The following is a 6,185-nucleotide window of genomic DNA, read 5'->3' on the forward strand; positions in this document are numbered from 1 at the left end:
TCTTGTGTTTCTAAAATCTTTCACCAAATCTTGTCCGAAAGATGGACGAAATACATGACCGACAATAACTTGATTGACCCTGAAACTCAAAAAGCTTTCCTAACGGGTATCAACGGCTGTGTGGAACACATCCAAGTCATGAGGGAAATCTTGGCCCATGCAAAAAAGAATCGGCGGACAGTCCATATAACCTGGTTCGACCTTGCAGATGCATTCGGATCCGTTGAACACAACTTGATCTACTATCAAATGTCAAGGAACAAGTTCCCCCCCATCATCATGGAATATGTCAAAAACTTGTATTCACGCCTCGAAGGGAAAGTTAAAGGTCCCGGCTGGGAATCCAATCCATTTTCGTTTGGTAGGGGTGTATTTCAAGGAGACAACCTGTCACCTATCATTTTCTTGACTGTGTTCCAACCCTTGCTACAGGACCTTAAGGCTGTGGAACAACAATACGGCTATGACCTTAATGGACAACGCTACATCACACTGCCTTTCGCGGACGACTTCTGCCTGATAACTACGAACAAGAAACAACACCAGAAACTAATCAGTGAAATTTCTTCGAACACCAAGTCAATGAACCTTTCACTGAAGCCGCGCAAGTGCAAATCCATGTCCATTACAAGTGGTAAACCAACAGAGACTACTTTCACAATTGATGGAAAACCTGTCAAGACAACTAAAGATGCTCCAGAGAAGTTCCTGGGTGGGTACATAACTTTCTCGGGTAAGACAAAAGAGACATATGACATTGTGGCGAAGACAATACAAACAGCAGTTGAAAACATAAACAAATCGGCTATAAGAAACGAGTACAAACTCAGGGTCTACATGGAATACGCTTTTCCGTCATGGAGGTACCTTCTAATGGTGCATGACTTGACCGACACTCAACTACAAAAACTCGATGCAATCCATACTAAAGCAATTAAGTCATGGCTCAAAGTGCAGGCTAGTGCCACTAACGCTATCCTGTACAACACAGCAGGACTAAACTACAAAACCATTTCAGATCTGTATCTCGAGGCCCACACATTGGCCTACAGCAGATCGGCTCTCAAGGCTGACGACAAGGTGAAACATGCTCTCCATTCCAAACTAGATGGAGAATCACAGTGGACACGGAAGATGAAGAGATGGGGCCTTGGAAAATGACACTCAATCCACCAACAAGCTATGAATGCGACAACAGACACATGTTGGCCTTCGGTCCGAAAACAAATCAAACATCAAGTTACAAATATGCGTCACGAAACTTGGTCTGAACATCAAAAGAACCTACAACAACAAGGACACATGCTACAGCTTATCGAAGAAGAGAAATGTGATCTCACCTGGAAGTCAGTGATGTATGACCTCCCAAAGGGTATTCTCAGCTTCGCGGTACGTGCATCGATAGACGCTCTGCCGACATTCTGTAATCTAGCCACTTGGGGCAAGCGTACCAATGACAAATGCAAACTGTGCGGTAACAGGGAAACTCTACATCATGTTCTTAATAACTGTGGCGTCTCCCTTCAGCAAGGACGATATACGTTCCGGCACAATTCCATACTTAAACACATAGTGGATACCCTTCAGGAGAACATTGATCACTCGCAGATAGACGTCCATGTCTACGCAGACTTGCAAGGGTATACAACTGACGGCGGTACTATTCCTGTTCAAACCATACCTACAGCACAGAAGCCGGACTTAGTCATATTCCTGCCTAGAGAAAACACCATCCATATACAAGAACTAACTGTACCTTTTGAACAGAACATTAAAGCCAGCCACGAACGTAAGGTTAACAAATATACTTCCCTTGTGTCAGACTTGAGCAAAACAGGCAATTCAGTTACTCTTACTTGTGTTGAGGTTGGATCAAGGGGGCTCATCACCCCAGATAACAAGAATAGACTCAGAAGGATGTTCAAGACTGTTAAGGCAAAAGTACCAAAGAAGCTCTTCAGAGACATTAGTCGAATGTCATTATTGTCCTCCTATGCGATATGGAGAGCTCGACATGAGCCACACTGGGAATACTGTGCAATAGAATGATTTTAAGACGATACTGAACTAAAGTGTTTGATATCATTATTGTAATGTCGTATGTCAATTTGTCCATGTCTCCCTGCATGTTTGATCTGCAAAGACCGGCATGACCTGGGATCAATGTCACTTTCCTTTATTTTCCGAATAAAGAATGATTTTACCCTACTGGATACAAGCTTTTTAACTCGACAGAAGACATCAATAAGCGCCACGGTGTTAGGGAGACCAAAACTGCTAAAGGCACATATAGATCAGATCAATAGCCTACCGTGGTGACAATTTCGTCGACAAATAACGCTTCTTTTCCGTTTTATGAACGAAAACGCACTTCGGTCATGTGGGGTTCAGATTGAGCTAGAATTGTCTATGTCGAACATAACAGGCGGACAGCGCCCTCGCTTTACGCGAAAGTGGATCGTCTTGGTTTTTCATAGCTCGCCAAAAAAACGCCGGATTCCTTCCAAATTTGGTCGATATATCAATGAAATCTTACTTAGTTGCTGTATGAATTCCCATGTAGTTATCTTAATCGATTATTGAGTTTTGAACCTTTGAAGTTTGGAACATAGCAGTCGGAGCGCGCTCTCACTTTGCGCAAAACTAGAACGCGTCTTGGTCTTTCGTATCCCTCCAAAGAAACGTCGAATTTCTTCCAAATTTGGTCGAAATTTCAATGCAATTTTACTTAGTTGCTGTATTAACTCCCATGTAATCATCTTAAATGATTATTGAATTTTGAACTGTTGAATTTTAGAAACTGTGTAATCTATTTCTTGCACAACTCGTAGCACGGTGCTCATAGATAAAAGTTCACATTTCTCCTAATAAATTGAGTGAAGCTACTCACAAAGGAAGCGATGATACCACAAAAATATCATTAACAGAGTCATATGTCTATTTCACCATGTAGATCCCTTATTGGACATCATTTTGTGATGTCGGACTGACTTTGCGGGTTTCGTATGGTCAAAAATGAACAAAGATTAATTGCCTATATCTTCAGTTGCATCAAAGGGAGACCAAAACTGCTAAAGGCACATATAGATCAGATCAATAGCCTACCATGGTTAAAATTTCGTCGACAAATAACGCTTCTTTTTCGTTTTATGAACGAAAACGCACTTCGGTCATGTGGGGTTTAGATTGAGCTAGAATTGCCTATGTCGGACATAGCGGGCGGACAGCGCCCTCGCTTTACGCGAAAGTGGATCGTCTTGGTTTTTCATATCTCGTCAAAAAACGCCGGATTCCTTCCAAATTTGGTCGATATGGCACTGAAATCTTACTTAGTTGCTGTATGAATTCCCATGTAGTTATCTTAATCGATTATTGAGTTTTGAGATTATTGAGTTGGAACATAGCGGTCGGAGCGCACTCTCACTTTGCGCAAAACTAGTACGGCTTGGTTTTTCATATCTCTCCAAGGAAACGGGTTTGAACTGTTGTGTGGTCAAAGAAAAACAAGGGAAGATAAATGTACTAGGTATTTGCAAGCAGGATAACGGAAAACTTTTTCAAAATATACAAGTAGTATGTTTAGAATACCCCTCTCATTTCGTTTGATGAAGACAAACGCACTTCCGTACAGGTGTATGTGGTTCGTTTGGACGTGGGTTTCTGGCTAGAACGTGTAGGACTTCATGTCTCCTATTAGAATCAGATTTCTTAAATTTGGCTGAAATGTTGATAAATGCCTGTGAAGTCGTTATGTCAAATGTTATGCTGAAATCATGGATCATTATCAAGTTACTTGTTGCTTGGTAATATCATTAGTGTGGAACACATAGGGCATTCACCATTCCCCACCTCCGCACGTTTTCCAAACACCATGTCTACAAAACTCTACACTGATTGGGTTGGCATACATCTGTCTCGGAAGATAATTGTAGGTAGACATGGTAAGGTCTGCATGGCCTGCACTTGGGTTTCTAAGGTGTAGGAGGGGTGTGCAATTCCTTCTCCGCCCTCTCGTCTACTGGTGCACTAACATATTCACATACATAAACACATAACCAGTCCATTTATTCACATCCACACCTGAGGTGGATACGGCTTCGGCTTAATAAAGTCCAGGTTTAGGTCCACAGGTTTGGGCTCAGATCCGAACCTGACCATGTCTAGTTGACATATTATAAGACAGAAGTTCTTGGTGAGAAGATTCTTAAGTCAAACCAATTGTGATATATTTGAACACAAAGTTGCACAAAATTACCATTTGTACCTCATGGTTAACTCAGGAACGTATGAAATGTATTGTCCTAAAACAGAATCAATATGATAAAGAGTCATATCATATTTCATCGAGGCAATCAGATCTAGATTTACTTTATTTATCCCCTTTCTGTCAAATCACCTACTAGGATTTCTAAATATAAATGTCGACATTTATACTTTGTTCAATTTTGTTTAAATTTCAGAATTAGGTCAGGTAATTTGGTATCTACCCATGTTCTACACACATGTATACAATTTTAACACATATTATACAGATAAAGTCAATCAATGATGACAATAGGCCAACCCATCAATATCCGCCCCAGAGTCTATTATATCAAAATGAATGAATAAAGAGGCTCTTTTTCTCACAACTCTTTCTTTATTTCACGCCAACGTTTCAGTAACCATCTGTCACCTTCCTTGGGACAATATTGGGCAGTATATGCACTGTAGCTATATACACAGATGTAGATCTTGTTGCTTTCAGATACAGTCACAAGCGTTTACATATATACAGTAATTGCAGATGTACGGATTCAAGGATGCACATTTATCAGGCATCGAAATATGAACCAATGAATATGACACACTGCACACAAAAGGCATTCGAAACAATAGAGTTAACAGGTGTAGTTTAGTTTTTTTTTTCTAAATGGCATATCAAACTATCACAAATAGAGGTATATACAGTACTCCAATTGGTAAAGCAAACTCACATTACACTTAGTATCAGCAGGATACAAATTATTGTGCTAAATACAAGATTCATTGCACATTCACTTAGTATATGCTTTATACAGTTTCATTAGCCTGAGTATCATCCTCCGTAGTGACTGCTGGCTCAGTACTTTCCCTTGCTAATCATGGTGGTTAGCAAGCAAAAGTGCTGAGCTAGCAGTCACTACGGAGGATGATACTCAGGCTACAGTTTTATAGAGACCTTGTCCTAAATATGTGCAACTCAGATGACTTGGCATCAAAGAGAACAAAATAAAACAACACAGTCCTATTCTACAATTCATTAGGACATCTATTTCTAACCAATCTACCTGACAATTTCATATTTGTCTACTAGTATATGACCAGTAGTCTTCAATCAGACCAAGGACATGGTAAACAACTGAAGCTGGTGTTTGACCACTCTATACTGACAGACAGCAGTGATGCATGATGAGCTTCATCTCCTGCTGTGTAATCTGCTTCCCTATTTCTGCCAGTTCACGTTTCCAGACATCGATGAACTGAAAAAAAGAAATACGTTTATGAAGGTTAGACATCCAGGTAAACAATATTAAAATAGAATTCATTCTCTAGAACTGGATAAAAAAACAGATATTTACTTCTGGACGTTTCGAGTGACATCCATCACTATTCTTCAGCATCACTAGAATGAACTGGCAGGACAATTCAATACAAAGAAAAAAAAGAAGTGTTCTAGGTGATGTACTTCTGATTAAACAGTTGTAACATCCAGTCACCAATGGAGATGTGAAGGGCATTTATCTTGTTCTCAGATAGCTAAATTAAGTGATGAACCTGTACAATACATTACATGTACCTTACCTTACCTAGCCTAGATACCAGACCCCAGCCTGATCTCCAATAAAATATCTATCATAGATATTTTTGAGGCTACACATTACCTGTTTGGTACTTTACCTCAGTGTCCAGCTTAGATCAAGGAACCACGCATACATTACCTGTACACAGGGCTCGAAATGCCTTTTTCCTGCATACCTGCACTGGTGCAGGTAAAATTGAGAATTACCTGCACCAGACAAATTTTGCCTGCACCACTCTGAACTTAGGAAGTATGGCTCACGGTGACCACTTCACCGCGAACTTAAAACCACCGCGAAAATTTTTCTATTATGGTATTAGATTGCAGTCTATGGTGTTACCGCGAACTTAAATCCACCGCGAAA

This window comes from Branchiostoma floridae, chromosome 9 (genome assembly GCF_000003815.2).
Source record: "Branchiostoma floridae strain S238N-H82 chromosome 9, Bfl_VNyyK, whole genome shotgun sequence".
NCBI lineage: Eukaryota > Metazoa > Chordata > Leptocardii > Amphioxiformes > Branchiostomatidae > Branchiostoma > Branchiostoma floridae.